Below are 15,105 nucleotides of genomic sequence, written 5' to 3'. Positions count from 1 at the left end.
GAGAGTGGAGCCGAAAGGCGCATTTCGCAGTCGAGCCACGTTATCCCACAAGCTGTGCACTAGGACAAGGAATTGCAGACCGCAAACTTTTGGTGGCCTGACAGTCGTCGCCGATCGTAAGGGCGAAACAGTCGAGAGATTTGGAGAACGGCAATGTGGACACTCCCAGCAGCAGCAGTGCGCCAAATCAATTATCTGGTCGAGGGCTGCTAGATTCAGTGTGATGAAGTGAGAATCCGGGGATAGCTCGCAAATTCAAAGCTGCCGCCTTCTTAGCTCAGTGGTAGAGCACTGGTCTCGTAAACCAGGAGTCGTGAGTTCGAACCTCGCAGAAGGCATCCATTTTTTTAACTTTCCTGCAACGTGCGGAGCTACCTCGAGCAATATCTATCACATGGCAGTACACTGAATGAAAGGGATGTTCTACAACCTATGTCAAGTATTCTACTGGCCTAGGAGGTTTTCTGAATGCATAGGCAGAACAGTGGTTTGTATGCATTTTGTAGTATAATGTCATTCGTTTATGAGCGTCGCTACAGTGTGCATGCACGTTATCCATGTGAAGAGGCATAAGCAGATGCTACCATTCTGCGAGATTCCTGCAGAATGTGTACGAATTGCGTTGATATAGAGAGCAAAAGTGAGCCAAAATCGACGCCTCCGTCGCGCAATCGGCTAGCGCGTTCGGCTGTTAAAAGAAAGGTTGGTGGTTCGAGCCCACCTGGGGGCGCAATCGTTTTAACCGTCACCGAGGTGAGGACATACGTCAACTTTGTTAGAGATACACAGCTAGTGTGGCAATTTGGCTGCGAAGGAGTGATGCCACAGATGCTTATACACATTCAGGCAGGTGGCACTGTAGGTAAAAACATGACCCTACACAGACGTTCTACTGTTTTCCTATTTATTCACCATGTGTGACACTGCAGTGGAGCGGCGCCCACTACAAAAGACGTTTTATTTACATTCAATTTCAGCGTATACGTCGCGAGTGCCATATGACAGGGCCTGTCTCTCGATGTCGATTTGTATTTTGTGTCTCTTAAGTGTCGGTCTGCAGTAGGCCGCTGTTGTCCGAGCGACGTGCAGTCGCCTTACATGAAGCCCCATGGGCAACGCCAGTGCCACTGTGAACAACAGCAAACTCTAGCCAGAGAGTGGAGCCGAAAGGCGCATTTCGCAGTCGAGCCACGTTATCCCACAAGCTGTGCACTAGGACAAGAAATTGCAGACTGCAAACTTTTGCAGGCCTGACGGTCGTCGCCGATCGTAAGGGCGAAACAGTCGAGAGATTTGGTGAACGGCAATGTGGACACTCCCAGCAGCAGCAGTGCGCCAAATCAATTATCTGGTCGAGGGCTGCAAGATTCAGTGTGATGAAGTGAGAATTCGGGGATAGCTCGCAAATTCAAAGCTGCCGCCTTCTTAGCTCAGTGGTAGAGCACTGGTCTCGTAAACCAGGAGTCGTAAGTTCGAACCTCACTGAAGGCATCCATTTTTTTAACTTTCCTGTAACGTGCGGAGCTACCTCGAGCAATGTCTATCACATGGCAGTACACTGAATGAAAGGGATGTTCTACAACCTATGTCAAGTATTCTACTGGCCTAGGAGGTTTTCTGAATGCATAGGCAGAACAGTGGTTTGTATGCATTTTGTAGTATAATGTCATTCGTTTATGAGCGTCGCTACAGTGTGCATGCACGTTATCCATGTGAAGAGGCATAAGCAGATGCTACCATTCTGCGAGATTCCTGCAGAATGTGTACGAATTGCGTTGATATAGAGAGCACAAGTGAGCCAAAGTCAACGCCTCCGTGGCGCAATCGGCTAGCGCGTTCGGCTGTTAACCGAAAGGTTGGTGGTTCAAGCCCACCCGGGGGCGAAATCGTTTTAACCGTCACCGAGGTGAGGACATATGTCAACTTTGTTAGAGATACACAGCTAGTGTGGCAATTTGGCTGCGAAGGAGTGATGCCACAGATGCTTTTACACATTCAGGCAGGTGGCACTGTAGGTAAAAATATGACCCTACACAGACGTTCTACTGTTTTCCTATTTATTCACCATGTGTGACACTGCAGTGGAGCGGCGCCCACTACAAAAGACGTTTTATTTACATTCAATTTCAGCGTATACGTCGCGAGTGCCATATGACAGGGCCTGTCTCTCGATGTCGATTTGTATTTTGTGTCTCTTAAGTGTCGGTCTGCAGTAGGCCGCTGTTGGCCGAGCGACGTGCAGTCGCCTTACATGAAGCCCCATGGGCAACGCCAGTGCTACTGTGAACAACAGCAAACTGTAGCCAGAGAATGGAGCCGAAAGGCGCATTTCGCAGTCGAGCCACGTTATCCCAAAAGCTGTGCACTAGGACAAGAAATTGCAGACTGCAAACTTTTGGTGGCCTGACGGTCGTCGCCGATCGTAAGGGCGAAACAGTCGAGAGATTTGGAGAACGGCAATGTGGACACTCCCAGCAGCAGCAGTGCGCCAAATCAATTATCTGGTCGAGGGCTGCAAGATTCAGTGTGATGAAGTGAGAATTCGGGGATAGCTCGCAAATTCAAAGCTGCCGCCTTCTTAGCTCAGTGGTAGAGCACTGGTCTCGTAAACCAGGAGTCGTGAGTTCGAACCTCGCAGAAGGCATCCATTTTTTTAACTTTTCTGCAACGTGCGGAGCTACCTCGAGCAATATCTATCACATGGCAGTACACTGAATGAAAGGGATGTTCTACAACCTATGTCAAGTATTCTACTGGCCTAGGAGGTTTTCTGAATGCATAGGCAGAACAGTGGTTTGTATGCATTTTGTAGTATAATGTCATTCGTTTATGAGCGTCGCTACAGTGTGCATGCACGTTATCCATGTGAAGAGGCATAAGCAGATGCTACCATTCTGCGAGATTCCTGCAGAATGTGTACGAATTGCGTTGATATAGAGAGCAAAAGTGAGCCAAAATCGACGCCTCCGTCGCGCATTCGGCTAGCGCGTTCGGCTGTTAAAAGAAAGGTTGGTGGTTCGAGCCCACCCGGGGGCGAAATCGTTTTAACCGTCACCGAGGTGAGGACATACATCAACTTTGTTAGAGATACACAGCTAGTGTGGCAATTTGGCTGCGAAGGAGTGATGCCACAGATGCTTATACACATTCAGGCAGGTGGCACTGTAGGTAAAAACATGGCCCTACACAGACGTTCTACTGTTTTCCTATTTATTCACCATGTGTGACACTGCAGTGGAGCGACGCCCACTACAAAAGACGTTTTATTTACATTCAATTTGAGCGTATACGTCGCGAGTGCCATATGACAAGGCCTGTCTCTCGATGTCGATTTGTATTTTGTGTCTCTTAAGTGTCGGTCTGCAGTAGGCCGCTGTTGGCCGAGCGACGTGCAGTCGCCTTACATGAAGCCCCATGGGCAACGCCAGTGCCACTGTGAACAACAGCAAACTGTAGCCAGAGAGTGGAGCCGAAAGGCGCATTTCGCAGTCGAGCCACGTTATCCCACAAGCTGTGCACTAGGACAAGGAATTGCAGACCGCAAACTTTTGGTGGCCTGACGGTCGTCGCCGATCGTAAGGGCGAAACAGTCGAGAGATTTGGAGAACGGCAATGTGGACACTCCCAGCAGCAGCAGTGCGCCAAATCAATTATCTGGTCGAGGGCTGCAAGATTCAGTGTGATGAAGTGAGAATTCGGGGATAGCTCGCAAATTCAAAGCTGCCGCCTTCTTAGCTCAGTGGTAGAGCACTGGTCTCGTAAACCAGGAGTCGTGAGTTCGAACCTCGCAGAAGGCATCCATTTTTTTAACTTTTCTGCAACGTGCGGAGCTACCTCGAGCAATATCTATCACATGGCAGTACACTGAATGAAAGGGATGTTCTACAACCTATGTCAAGTATTCTACTGGCCTAGGAGGTTTTCTGAATGCATAGGCAGAACAGTGGTTTGTATGCATTTTGTAGTATAATGTCATTCGTTTATGAGCGTCGCTACAGTGTGCATGCACGTTATCCATGTGAAGAGGCATAAGCAGATGCTACCATTCTGCGAGATTCCTGCAGAATGTGTACGAATTGCGTTGATATAGAGAGCACAAGTGAGCCAAAGTCACCGCCTCCGTGGCGCAATCGGCTAGCGCGTTCGGCTGTTAACCGAAAGGTTGGTGGTTCGAGCTCACCCGGGGGCGAAATCGTTTTAACCGTCACCGAGGTGAGGACATACATCAACTTTGTTAGAGATACACAGCTAGTGTGGCAATTTGGCTGCGAAGGAGTGATGCCACAGATGCTTATACACATTCAGGCAGGTGGCACATTCAATTTGAGCGTATACGTCGCGAGTGCCATATGACAGGGCCTGTCTCTCGATGTCGATTTGTATTTTGTGTCTCTTAAGTGTCGGTCTGCAGTAGGCCGCTGTTGGCCGAGCGACGTGCAGTCGCCTTACTTGAAGCCCCATGGGCAACGCCAGTGCTACTGTGAACAACAGCAAACTGTAGCCAGAGAGTGGAGCCGAAAGGCGCATTTCGCAGTCGAGCCACGTTATCCCAAAAGCTGTGCACTAGGACAAGAAATTGCAGACTGCAAACTTTTGGTGGCCTGACGGTCGTCGCCGATCGTAAGGGCGAAACAGTCGAGAGATTTGGAGAACGGCAATGTGGACACTCCCAGCAGCAGCAGTGCGCCAAATCAATTATCTGGTCGAGGGCTGCAAGATTCAGTGTGATGAAGTGAGAATTCGGGGATAGCTCGCAAATTCAAAGCTGCCGCCTTCTTAGCTCAGTGGTAGAGCACTGGTCTCGTAAACCAGGAGTCGTGAGTTCGAACCTCGCAGAAGGCATCCATTTTTTTAACTTTTCTGCAACGTGCGGAGCTACCTCGAGCAATATCTATCACATGGCAGTACACTGAATGAAAGGGATGTTCTACAACCTATGTCAAGTATTCTACTGGCCTAGGAGGTTTTCTGAATGCATAGGCAGAACAGTGGTTTGTATGCATTTTGTAGTATAATGTCATTCGTTTATGAGCGTCGCTACAGTGTGCATGCACGTTATCCATGTGAAGAGGCATAAGCAGATGCTACCATTCTGCGAGATTCCTGCAGAATGTGTACGAATTGCGTTGATATAGAGAGCAAAAGTGAGCCAAAATCGACGCCTCCGTCGCGCATTCGGCTAGCGCGTTCGGCTGTTAAAAGAAAGGTTGGTGGTTCGAGCCCACCCGGGGGCGAAATCGTTTTAACCGTCACCGAGGTGAGGACATACATCAACTTTGTTAGAGATACACAGCTAGTGTGGCAATTTGGCTGCGAAGGAGTGATGCCACAGATGCTTATACACATTCAGGCAGGTGGCACTGTAGGTAAAAACATGGCCCTACACAGACGTTCTACTGTTTTCCTATTTATTCACCATGTGTGACACTGCAGTGGAGCGACGCCCACTACAAAAGACGTTTTATTTACATTCAATTTGAGCGTATACGTCGCGAGTGCCATATGACAAGGCCTGTCTCTCGATGTCGATTTGTATTTTGTGTCTCTTAAGTGTCGGTCTGCAGTAGGCCGCTGTTGGCCGAGCGACGTGCAGTCGCCTTACATGAAGCCCCATGGGCAACGCCAGTGCCACTGTGAACAACAGCAAACTGTAGCCAGAGAGTGGAGCCGAAAGGCGCATTTCGCAGTCGAGCCACGTTATCCCACAAGCTGTGCACTAGGACAAGGAATTGCAGACCGCAAACTTTTGGTGGCCTGACGGTCGTCGCCGATCGTAAGGGCGAAACAGTCGAGAGATTTGGAGAACGGCAATGTGGACACTCCCAGCAGCAGCAGTGCGCCAAATCAATTATCTGGTCGAGGGCTGCAAGATTCAGTGTGATGAAGTGAGAATTCGGGGATAGCTCGCAAATTCAAAGCTGCCGCCTTCTTAGCTCAGTGGTAGAGCACTGGTCTCGTAAACCAGGAGTCGTGAGTTCGAACCTCGCAGAAGGCATCCATTTTTTTAACTTTTCTGCAACGTGCGGAGCTACCTCGAGCAATATCTATCACATGGCAGTACACTGAATGAAAGGGATGTTCTACAACCTATGTCAAGTATTCTACTGGCCTAGGAGGTTTTCTGAATGCATAGGCAGAACAGTGGTTTGTATGCATTTTGTAGTATAATGTCATTCGTTTATGAGCGTCGCTACAGTGTGCATGCACGTTATCCATGTGAAGAGGCATAAGCAGATGCTACCATTCTGCGAGATTCCTGCAGAATGTGTACGAATTGCGTTGATATAGAGAGCACAAGTGAGCCAAAGTCACCGCCTCCGTGGCGCAATCGGCTAGCGCGTTCGGCTGTTAACCGAAAGGTTGGTGGTTCGAGCTCACCCGGGGGCGAAATCGTTTTAACCGTCACCGAGGTGAGGACATACATCAACTTTGTTAGAGATACACAGCTAGTGTGGCAATTTGGCTGCGAAGGAGTGATGCCACAGATGCTTATACACATTCAGGCAGGTGGCACATTCAATTTGAGCGTATACGTCGCGAGTGCCATATGACAGGGCCTGTCTCTCGATGTCGATTTGTATTTTGTGTCTCTTAAGTGTCGGTCTGCAGTAGGCCGCTGTTGGCCGAGCGACGTGCAGTCGCCTTACATGAAGCCCCATGGGCAACGCCAGTGCCACTGTGAACAACAGCAAACTGTAGCCAGAGAGTGGAGCCGAAAGGCGCATTTCGCAGTCGAGCCACGTTATCCCACAAGCTGTGCACTAGGACAAGGAATTGCAGACCGCAAACTTTTGGTGGCCTGACGGTCGTCGCCGATCGTAAGGGCGAAACAGTCGAGAGATTTGGAGAACGGCAATGTGGACACTCCCAGCAGCAGCAGTGCGCCAAATCAATTATCTGGTCGAGGGCTGCTAGATTCAGTGTGATGAAGTGAGAATCCGGGGATAGCTCGCAAATTCAAAGCTGCCGCCTTCTTAGCTCAGTGGTAGAGCACTGGTCTCGTAAACCAGGAGTCGTGAGTTCGAACCTCGCAGAAGGCATCCATTTTTTTAACTTTCCTGCAACGTGCGGAGCTACCTCGAGCAATATCTATCACATGGCAGTACACTGAATGAAAGGGATGTTCTACAACCTATGTCAAGTATTCTACTGGCCTAGGAGGTTTTCTGAATGCATAGGCAGAACAGTGGTTTGTATGCATTTTGTAGTATAATGTCATTCGTTTATGAGCGTCGCTACAGTGTGCATGCACGTTATCCATGTGAAGAGGCATAAGCAGATGCTACCATTCTGCGAGATTCCTGCAGAATGTGTACGAATTGCGTTGATATAGAGAGCAAAAGTGAGCCAAAATCGACGCCTCCGTCGCGCAATCGGCTAGCGCGTTCGGCTGTTAAAAGAAAGGTTGGTGGTTCGAGCCCACCTGGGGGCGCAATCGTTTTAACCGTCACCGAGGTGAGGATATACGTCAACTTTGTTAGAGATACACAGCTAGTGTGGCAATTTGGCTGCGAAGGAGTGATGCCACAGATGCTTATACACATTCAGGCAGGTGGCACTGTAGGTAAAAACATGGCCCTACACAGACGTTCTACTGTTTTCCTATTTATTCACCATGTGTGACACTGCAGTGGAGCGACGCCCACTACAAAAGACGTTTTATTTACATTCAATTTGAGCGTATACGTCGCGAGTGCCATATGACAGGGCCTGTCTCTCGATGTCGATTTGTATTTTGTGTCTCTTAAGTGTCGGTCTGCAGTAGGCCGCTGTTGGCCGAGCGACGTGCAGTCGCCTTACATGAAGCCCCATGGGCAACGCCAGTGCCACTGTGAACAACAGCAAACTGTAGCCAGAGAGTGGAGCCGAAAGGCGCATTTCGCAGTCGAGCCACGTTATCCCACAAGCTGTGCACTAGGACAAGGAATTGCAGACCGCAAACTTTTGGTGGCCTCACGGTCGTCGCCGATCGTAAGGGCGAAACAGTCGAGAGATTTGGAGAACGGCAATGTGGACACTCCCAGCAGCAGCAGTGCGCCAAATCAATTATCTGGTCGAGGGCTGCTAGATTCAGTGTGATGAAGTGAGAATCCGGGGATAGCTCGCAAATTCAAAGCTGCCGCCTTCTTAGCTCAGTGGTAGAGCACTGGTCTCGTAAACCAGGAGTCGTGAGTTCGAACCTCGCAGAAGGCATCCATTTTTTTAACTTTCCTGCAACGTGCGGAGCTACCTCGAGCAATATCTATCACATGGCAGTACACTGAATGAAAGGGATGTTCTACAACCTATGTCAAGTATTCTACTGGCCTAGGAGGTTTTCTGAATGCATAGGCAGAACAGTGGTTTGTATGCATTTTGTAGTATAATGTCATTCGTTTATGAGCGTCGCTACAGTGTGCATGCACGTTATCCATGTGAAGAGGCATAAGCAGATGCTACCATTCTGCGAGATTCCTGCAGAATGTGTACGAATTGCGTTGATATAGAGAGCAAAAGTGAGCCAAAATCGACGCCTCCGTGGCGCAATTGGCTAGCGCGTTCGGCTGTTAACCGAAAGGTTGGTGGTTCGAGCCCACCCGGGGGCGCAATCGTTTTAACCGTCACCGAGGTGAGGACACACGTCAACTTTGTTAGAGATACACAGATAGTGTGGCAATTTGGCTGCGAAGGAGTGATGCCACAGATGCTTATACACATTCAGGCAGGTGGCACTGTAGGTAAAAACATGGCCCTACACAGACGTTCTACTGTTTTCCTATTTATTCACCATGTGTGACACTGCAGTGGAGCGACGCCCACTACAAAAGACGTTTTATTTACATTCAATTTCAGCGTATACGTCGCGAGTGCCATATAACAGGGCCTGTCTCTCGATATCGATTTGTATTTTGTGTCTCTTAAGTGTCGGTCTGCAGTAGGCCGCTGTTGGCCGAGCGACGTGCAGTCGCCTTACATGAAGCCCCATGGGCAACGCCAGTGCCACTGTGAACAACAGCAAACTGTAGCCAGAGAGTGGAGCCGAAAGGCGCATTTCGCAGTCGAGCCACGTTATCCCACAAGCTGTGCACTAGGACAAGGAATTGCAGACCGCAAACTTTTGGTGGCCTGACGGTCGTCGCCGATCGTAAGGGCGAAACAGTCGAGAGATTTGGAGAACGGCAATGTGGACACTCCCAGCAGCAGCAATGCGCCAAATCAATTATCTGGTCGAGGGCTGCTAGATTCAGTGTGATGAAGTGAGAATTCGGGGATAGCTCGCAAATTCAAAGCTGCCGCCTTCTTAGCTCAGTGGTAGAGCACTGGTCTCGTAAACCCGGAGTCGTGAGTTCGAACCTCGCAGAAGGCATCCATTTTTTTAACTTTCCTGCAACGTGCGGAGCTACCTCGAGCAATATCTATCACATGGCAGTACACTGAATGAAAGGGATGTTCTACAACCTATGTCAAGTATTCTACTGGCCTAGGAGGTTTTCTGAATGCATAGGCAGAACAGTGGTTTGTATGCATTTTGTAGTATAATGTCATTCGTTTATGAGCGTCGCTACAGTGTGCATGCACGTTATCCATGTGAAGAGGCATAAGCAGATGCTACCATTCTGCGAGATTCCTGCAGAATGTCTACGAATTGCCTTGATATAGAGAGCAAAAGTGAGCCAAAATCGACGCCTCCGTCGCGCAATCGGCTAGCGCGTTCGGCTGTTAAAAGAAAGGTTGGTGGTTCGAGCCCACCCGGGGGCGAAATCGTTTTAACCGTCACCGAGGTGAGGACATACATCAACTTTGTTAGAGATACACAGCTAGTGTGGCAATTTGGCTGCGAAGGAGTGATGCCACAGATGCTTATACACATTCAGGCAGGTGGCACTGTAGGTAAAAACATGGCCCTACACAGACGTTCTACTGTTTTCCTATTTATTCACCATGTGTGACACTGCAGTGGAGCGACGCCCACTACAAAAGACGTTTTATTTACATTCAATTTGAGCGTATACGTCGCGAGTGCCATATGACAAGGCCTGTCTCTCGATGTCGATTTGTATTTTGTGTCTCTTAAGTGTCGGTCTGCAGTAGGCCGCTGTTGGCCGAGCGACGTGCAGTCGCCTTACATGAAGCCCCATGGGCAACGCCAGTGCCACTGTGAACAACAGCAAACTGTAGCCAGAGAGTGGAGCCTAAAGGCGCATTTCGCAGTCGAGCCACGTTATCCCACAAGCTGTGCACTAGGACAAGGAATTGCAGACCGCAAACTTTTGGTGGCCTGACGGTCGTCGCCGATCGTAAGGGCGAAACAGTCGAGAGATTTGGAGAACGGCAATGTGGACACTCCCAGCAGCAGCAGTGCGCCAAATCAATTATCTGGTCGAGGGCTGCTAGATTCAGTGTGATGAAGTGAGAATCCGGGGATAGCTCGCAAATTCAAAGCTGCCGCCCTCTTAGCTCAGTGGTAGAGCACTGGTCTCGTAAACCAGGAGTCGTGAGTTCGAACCTCGCAGAAGGCATCCATTTTTTTAACTTTCCTGCAACGTGCGGAGCTACCTCGAGCAATATCTATCACATGGCAGTACACTGAATGAAAGGGATGTTCTACAACCTATGTCAAGTATTCTACTGGCCTAGGAGGTTTTCTGAATGCATAGGCAGAACAGTGGTTTGTATGCATTTTGTAGTATAATGTCATTCGTTTATGAGCGTCGCTACAGTGTGCATGCACGTTATCCATGTGAAGAGGCATAAGCAGATGCTACCATTCTGCGAGATTCCTGCAGAATGTGTACGAATTGCGTTGATATAGAGAGCAAAAGTGAGCCAAAATCGACGCCTCCGTGGCGCAATTGGCTAGCGCGTTCGGCTGTTAACCGAAAGGTTGGTGGTTCGAGCCCACCCGGGGGCGCAATCGTTTTAACCGTCACCGAGGTGAGGACATACGTCAACTTTGTTAGAGATACACAGCTAGTGTGGCAATTTGGCTGCGAAGGAGTGATGCCACAGATGCTTATACACATTCAGGCAGGTGGCACTGTAGGTAAAAACATGGCCCTACACAGACGTTCTACTGTTTTCCTATTTATTCACCATGTGTGACACTGCAGTGGAGCGACGCCCACTACAAAAGACGTTTAATTTACATTCAATTTGAGCGTATACGTCGCGAGTGCCATATAACAGGGCCTGTCTCTCGATGTCGATTTGTATTTTGTGTCTCTTAAGTGTCGGTCTGCAGTAGGCCGCTGTTGGCCGAGCGACGTGCAGTCGCCTTACATGAAGCCCCATGGGCAACGCCAGTGCCACTGTGAACAACAGCAAACTGTAGCCAGAGAGTGGAGCCGAAAGGCGCATTTCGCAGTCGAGCCACGTTATCCCACAAGCTGTGCACTAGGACAAGAAATTGCAGACAGCAAACTTTTGGTGGCCTGACGGTCGTCGCCAATCGTAAGGGCGAAACAGTCGAGAGATTTGGAGAACGGCAATGTGGACACTCCCAGCAGCAGCAGTGCGCCAAATCAATTATCTGGTCGAGGGCTGCAAGATTCAGTGTGATGAAGTGAGAATTCGGGGATAGCTCGCAAATTCAAAGCTGCCGCCTTCTTAGCTCAGTGGTAGAGCACTGGTCTCGTAAACCAGGAGTCGTGAGTTCGAACCTCGCAGAAGGCATCCATTTTTTTAACTTTTCTGCAACGTGCGGAGCTACCTCGAGCAATATCTATCACATGGCAGTACACTGAATGAAAGGGATGTTCTACAACCTATGTCAAGTATTCTACTGGCCTAGGAGGTTTTCTGAATGCATAGGCAGAACAGTGGTTTGTATGCATTTTGTAGTATAATGTCATTCGTTTATGAGCGTCGCTACAGTGTGCATGCACGTTATCCATGTGAAGAGGCATAAGCAGATGCTACCATTCTGCGAGATTCCTGCAGAATGTGTACGAATTGCGTTGATATAGAGAGCACAAGTGAGCCAAAGTCACCGCCTCCGTGGCGCAATCGGCTAGCGCGTTCGGCTGTTAACCGAAAGGTTGGTGGTTCGAGCCCACCCGGGGGCGAAATCATTTTAACCGTCACCGAGGTGAGGACATACATCAACTTTGTTAGAGATACACAGCTAGTGTGGCAATTTGGCTGCGAAGGAGTGATGCCACAGATGCTTATACACATTCAGGCAGGTGGCACATTCAATTTGAGCGTATACGTCGCGAGTGCCATATGACAGGGCCTGTCTCTCGATGTCGATTTGTATTTTGTGTCTCTTAAGTGTCGGTCTGCAGTAGGCCGCTGTTGGCCGAGCGACGTGCAGTCGCCTTACATGAAGCCCCATGGGCAACGCCAGTGCCACTGTGAACAACAGCAAACTGTAGCCAGAGAGTGGAGCCGAAAGGCGCATTTCGCAGTCGAGCCACGTTATCCCACAAGCTGTGCACTAGGACAAGGAATTGCAGACCGCAAACTTTTGGTGGCCTGACGGTCGTCGCCGATCGTAAGGGCGAAACAGTCGAGAGATTTGGAGAACGGCAATGTGGACACTCCCAGCAGCAGCAGTGCGCCAAATCAATTATCTGGTCGAGGGCTGCTAGATTCAGTGTGATGAAGTGAGAATCCGGGGATAGCTCGCAAATTCAAAGCTGCCGCCTTCTTAGCTCAGTGGTAGAGCACTGGTCTCGTAAACCAGGAGTCGTGAGTTCGAACCTCACAGAAGGCATCCATTTTTTTAACTTTCCTGCAACGTGCGGAGCTACCTCGAGCAATATCTATCACATGGCAGTACACTGAATGAAAGGGATGTTCTACAACCTATGTCAAGTATTCTACTGGCCTAGGAGGTTTTCTGAATGCATAGGCAGAACAGTGGTTTGTATGCATTTTGTAGTATAATGTCATTCGTTTATGAGCGTCGCTACAGTGTGCATGCACGTTATCCATGTGAAGAGGCATAAGCAGATGCTACCATTCTGCGAGATTCCTGCAGAATGTGTACGAATTGCGTTGATATAGAGAGCAAAAGTGAGCCAAAATCGACGCCTCCGTCGCGCAATCGGCTAGCGCGTTCGGCTGTTAAAAGAAAGGTTGGTGGTTCGAGCCCACCCGGGGGCGAAATCGTTTTAACCGTCACCGAGGTGAGGACATACATCAACTTTGTTAGAGATACACAGCTAGTGTGGCAATTTGGCTGCGAAGGAGTGATGCCACAGATGCTTATACACATTCAGGCAGGTGGCACATTCAATTTGAGCGTATACGTCGCGAGTGCCATATGACAGGGCCTGTCTCTCGATGTCGATTTGTATTTTGTGTCTCTTAAGTGTCGGTCTGCAGTAGGCCGCTGTTGGCCGAGCGACGTGCAGTCGCCTTACATGAAGCCCCATGGGCAACGCCAGTGCCACTGTGAACAACAGCAAACTGTAGCCAGAGAGTGGAGCCGAAAGGCGCATTTCGCAGTCGAGCCACGTTATCCCACAAGCTGTGCACTAGGACAAGAAATTGCAGACCGCAAACTTTTGGTGGCCTGACGGTCGTCGCCGATCGTAAGGGCGAAACAGTCGAGAGAATTGCAAATTCAAAGCTGCCGCCTTCTTAGCTCAGTGGTAGAGCACTGGTCTCGTAAACCAGGAGTCGTGAGTTCGAACCTCACAGAAGGCATCCATTTTTTTAACTTTCCTGCAACGTGCGGAGCTACCTCGAGCAATATCTATCACATGGCAGTACACTGAATGAAAGGGATGTTCTACAACCTATGTCAAGTATTCTACTGGCCTAGGAGGTTTTCTGAATGCATAGGCAGAACAGTGGTTTGTATGCATTTTGTAGTATAATGTCATTCGTTTATGAGCGTCGCTACAGTGTGCATGCACGTTATCCATGTGAAGAGGCATAAGCAGATGCTACCATTCTGCGAGATTCCTGCAGAATGTGTACGAATTGCGTTGATATAGAGAGCAAAAGTGAGCCAAAATCGACGCCTCCGTCGCGCAATCGGCTAGCGCGTTCGGCTGTTAAAAGAAAGGTTGGTGGTTCGAGCCCACCCGGGGGCGAAATCGTTTTAACCGTCACCGAGGTGAGGACATACATCAACTTTGTTAGAGATACACAGCTAGTGTGGCAATTTGGCTGCGAAGGAGTGATGCCACAGATGCTTATACACATTCAGGCAGGTGGCACATTCAATTTGAGCGTATACGTCGCGAGTGCCATATGACAGGGCCTGTCTCTCGATGTCGATTTGTATTTTGTGTCTCTTAAGTGTCGGTCTGCAGTAGGCCGCTGTTGGCCGAGCGACGTGCAGTCGCCTTACATGAAGCCCCATGGGCAACGCCAGTGCCACTGTGAACAACAGCAAACTGTAGCCAGAGAGTGGAGCCGAAAGGCGCATTTCGCAGTCGAGCCACGTTATCCCACAAGCTGTGCACTAGGACAAGAAATTGCAGCTACCTCGAGCAATATCTATCACATGGCAGTACACTGAATGAAAGGGATGTTCTACAACCTATGTCAAGTATTCTACTGGCCTAGGAGGTTTTCTGAATGCATAGGCAGAACAGTGGTTTGTATGCATTTTGTAGTATAATGTCATTCGTTTATGAGCGTCGCTACAGTGTGCATGCACGTTATCCATGTGAAGAGGCATAAGCAGATGCTACCATTCTGCGAGATTCCTGCAGAATGTGTACGAATTGCGTTGATATAGAGAGCACAAGTGAGCCAAAGTCACCGCCTCCGTGGCGCAATCGGCTAGCGCGTTCGGCTGTTAACCGAAAGGTTGGTGGTTCGAGCCCACCCGGGGGCGAAATCATTTTAACCGTCACCGAGGTGAGGACATACATCAACTTTGTTAGAGATACACAGCTAGTGTGGCAATTTGGCTGCGAAGGAGTGATGCCACAGATGCTTATACACATTCAGGCAGGTGGCACATTCAATTTGAGCGTATACGTCGCGAGTGCCATATGACAGGGCCTGTCTCTCGATGTCGATTTGTATTTTGTGTCTCTTAAGTGTCGGTCTGCAGTAGGCCGCTGTTGGCCGAGCGACGTGCAGTCGCCTTACATGAAGCCCCATGGGCAACGCCAGTGCCACTGTGAACAACAGCAAACTGTAGCCAGAGAGTGGAGC

The 15,105-nt window shown here is 49.4% G+C and overlaps 20 non-coding genes across 20 annotated transcripts; all 20 read left to right on the top strand.

Moving 5' to 3' along the window:
• The first annotated feature begins 266 nt into the window (after positions 1 to 266).
• Positions 267 to 338, top strand: Trnat-cgu (transfer RNA threonine (anticodon CGU)). The gene has a single exon. It is a non-coding gene; the product is annotated as a tRNA-Thr (tRNA).
• A 1,081-nt stretch (positions 339 to 1,419) lies between these two features.
• Positions 1,420 to 1,491, top strand: Trnat-cgu (transfer RNA threonine (anticodon CGU)). Its single transcript has one exon. It is a non-coding gene; the product is annotated as a tRNA-Thr (tRNA).
• A 318-nt stretch (positions 1,492 to 1,809) lies between these two features.
• Trnan-guu (transfer RNA asparagine (anticodon GUU)) lies at positions 1,810 to 1,883 on the top strand. Its single transcript has one exon. It is a non-coding gene; the product is annotated as a tRNA-Asn (tRNA).
• Positions 1,884 to 2,572: 689 nt separating this feature from the next.
• Positions 2,573 to 2,644, top strand: Trnat-cgu (transfer RNA threonine (anticodon CGU)). Its single transcript has one exon. It is a non-coding gene; the product is annotated as a tRNA-Thr (tRNA).
• A 1,081-nt stretch (positions 2,645 to 3,725) lies between these two features.
• On the top strand, positions 3,726 to 3,797 carry Trnat-cgu (transfer RNA threonine (anticodon CGU)). Its single transcript has one exon. It is a non-coding gene; the product is annotated as a tRNA-Thr (tRNA).
• A 318-nt stretch (positions 3,798 to 4,115) lies between these two features.
• Trnan-guu (transfer RNA asparagine (anticodon GUU)) lies at positions 4,116 to 4,189 on the top strand. The gene has a single exon. It is a non-coding gene; the product is annotated as a tRNA-Asn (tRNA).
• Positions 4,190 to 4,770: 581 nt separating this feature from the next.
• Trnat-cgu (transfer RNA threonine (anticodon CGU)) lies at positions 4,771 to 4,842 on the top strand. The gene has a single exon. It is a non-coding gene; the product is annotated as a tRNA-Thr (tRNA).
• Positions 4,843 to 5,923: 1,081 nt separating this feature from the next.
• Trnat-cgu (transfer RNA threonine (anticodon CGU)) lies at positions 5,924 to 5,995 on the top strand. Its single transcript has one exon. It is a non-coding gene; the product is annotated as a tRNA-Thr (tRNA).
• A 318-nt stretch (positions 5,996 to 6,313) lies between these two features.
• On the top strand, positions 6,314 to 6,387 carry Trnan-guu (transfer RNA asparagine (anticodon GUU)). The gene has a single exon. It is a non-coding gene; the product is annotated as a tRNA-Asn (tRNA).
• A 581-nt stretch (positions 6,388 to 6,968) lies between these two features.
• Positions 6,969 to 7,040, top strand: Trnat-cgu (transfer RNA threonine (anticodon CGU)). Its single transcript has one exon. It is a non-coding gene; the product is annotated as a tRNA-Thr (tRNA).
• A 1,081-nt stretch (positions 7,041 to 8,121) lies between these two features.
• Positions 8,122 to 8,193, top strand: Trnat-cgu (transfer RNA threonine (anticodon CGU)). Its single transcript has one exon. It is a non-coding gene; the product is annotated as a tRNA-Thr (tRNA).
• Positions 8,194 to 8,511: 318 nt separating this feature from the next.
• Positions 8,512 to 8,585, top strand: Trnan-guu (transfer RNA asparagine (anticodon GUU)). The gene has a single exon. It is a non-coding gene; the product is annotated as a tRNA-Asn (tRNA).
• A 689-nt stretch (positions 8,586 to 9,274) lies between these two features.
• On the top strand, positions 9,275 to 9,346 carry Trnat-cgu (transfer RNA threonine (anticodon CGU)). Its single transcript has one exon. It is a non-coding gene; the product is annotated as a tRNA-Thr (tRNA).
• Positions 9,347 to 10,427: 1,081 nt separating this feature from the next.
• Trnat-cgu (transfer RNA threonine (anticodon CGU)) lies at positions 10,428 to 10,499 on the top strand. Its single transcript has one exon. It is a non-coding gene; the product is annotated as a tRNA-Thr (tRNA).
• A 318-nt stretch (positions 10,500 to 10,817) lies between these two features.
• On the top strand, positions 10,818 to 10,891 carry Trnan-guu (transfer RNA asparagine (anticodon GUU)). The gene has a single exon. It is a non-coding gene; the product is annotated as a tRNA-Asn (tRNA).
• A 689-nt stretch (positions 10,892 to 11,580) lies between these two features.
• Positions 11,581 to 11,652, top strand: Trnat-cgu (transfer RNA threonine (anticodon CGU)). Its single transcript has one exon. It is a non-coding gene; the product is annotated as a tRNA-Thr (tRNA).
• Positions 11,653 to 11,970: 318 nt separating this feature from the next.
• On the top strand, positions 11,971 to 12,044 carry Trnan-guu (transfer RNA asparagine (anticodon GUU)). The gene has a single exon. It is a non-coding gene; the product is annotated as a tRNA-Asn (tRNA).
• Positions 12,045 to 12,625: 581 nt separating this feature from the next.
• Trnat-cgu (transfer RNA threonine (anticodon CGU)) lies at positions 12,626 to 12,697 on the top strand. Its single transcript has one exon. It is a non-coding gene; the product is annotated as a tRNA-Thr (tRNA).
• An 866-nt stretch (positions 12,698 to 13,563) lies between these two features.
• Trnat-cgu (transfer RNA threonine (anticodon CGU)) lies at positions 13,564 to 13,635 on the top strand. The gene has a single exon. It is a non-coding gene; the product is annotated as a tRNA-Thr (tRNA).
• Positions 13,636 to 14,705: 1,070 nt separating this feature from the next.
• Positions 14,706 to 14,779, top strand: Trnan-guu (transfer RNA asparagine (anticodon GUU)). The gene has a single exon. It is a non-coding gene; the product is annotated as a tRNA-Asn (tRNA).
• The last annotated feature ends 326 nt before the right edge of the window (positions 14,780 to 15,105 follow it).

This window comes from Schistocerca gregaria, chromosome 5 (assembly GCF_023897955.1).
Source record: "Schistocerca gregaria isolate iqSchGreg1 chromosome 5, iqSchGreg1.2, whole genome shotgun sequence".
Classification (NCBI taxonomy): Eukaryota; Metazoa; Arthropoda; class Insecta; order Orthoptera; family Acrididae; genus Schistocerca; species Schistocerca gregaria.
This window is presented reverse-complemented; position numbering and strand designations above follow the sequence as displayed.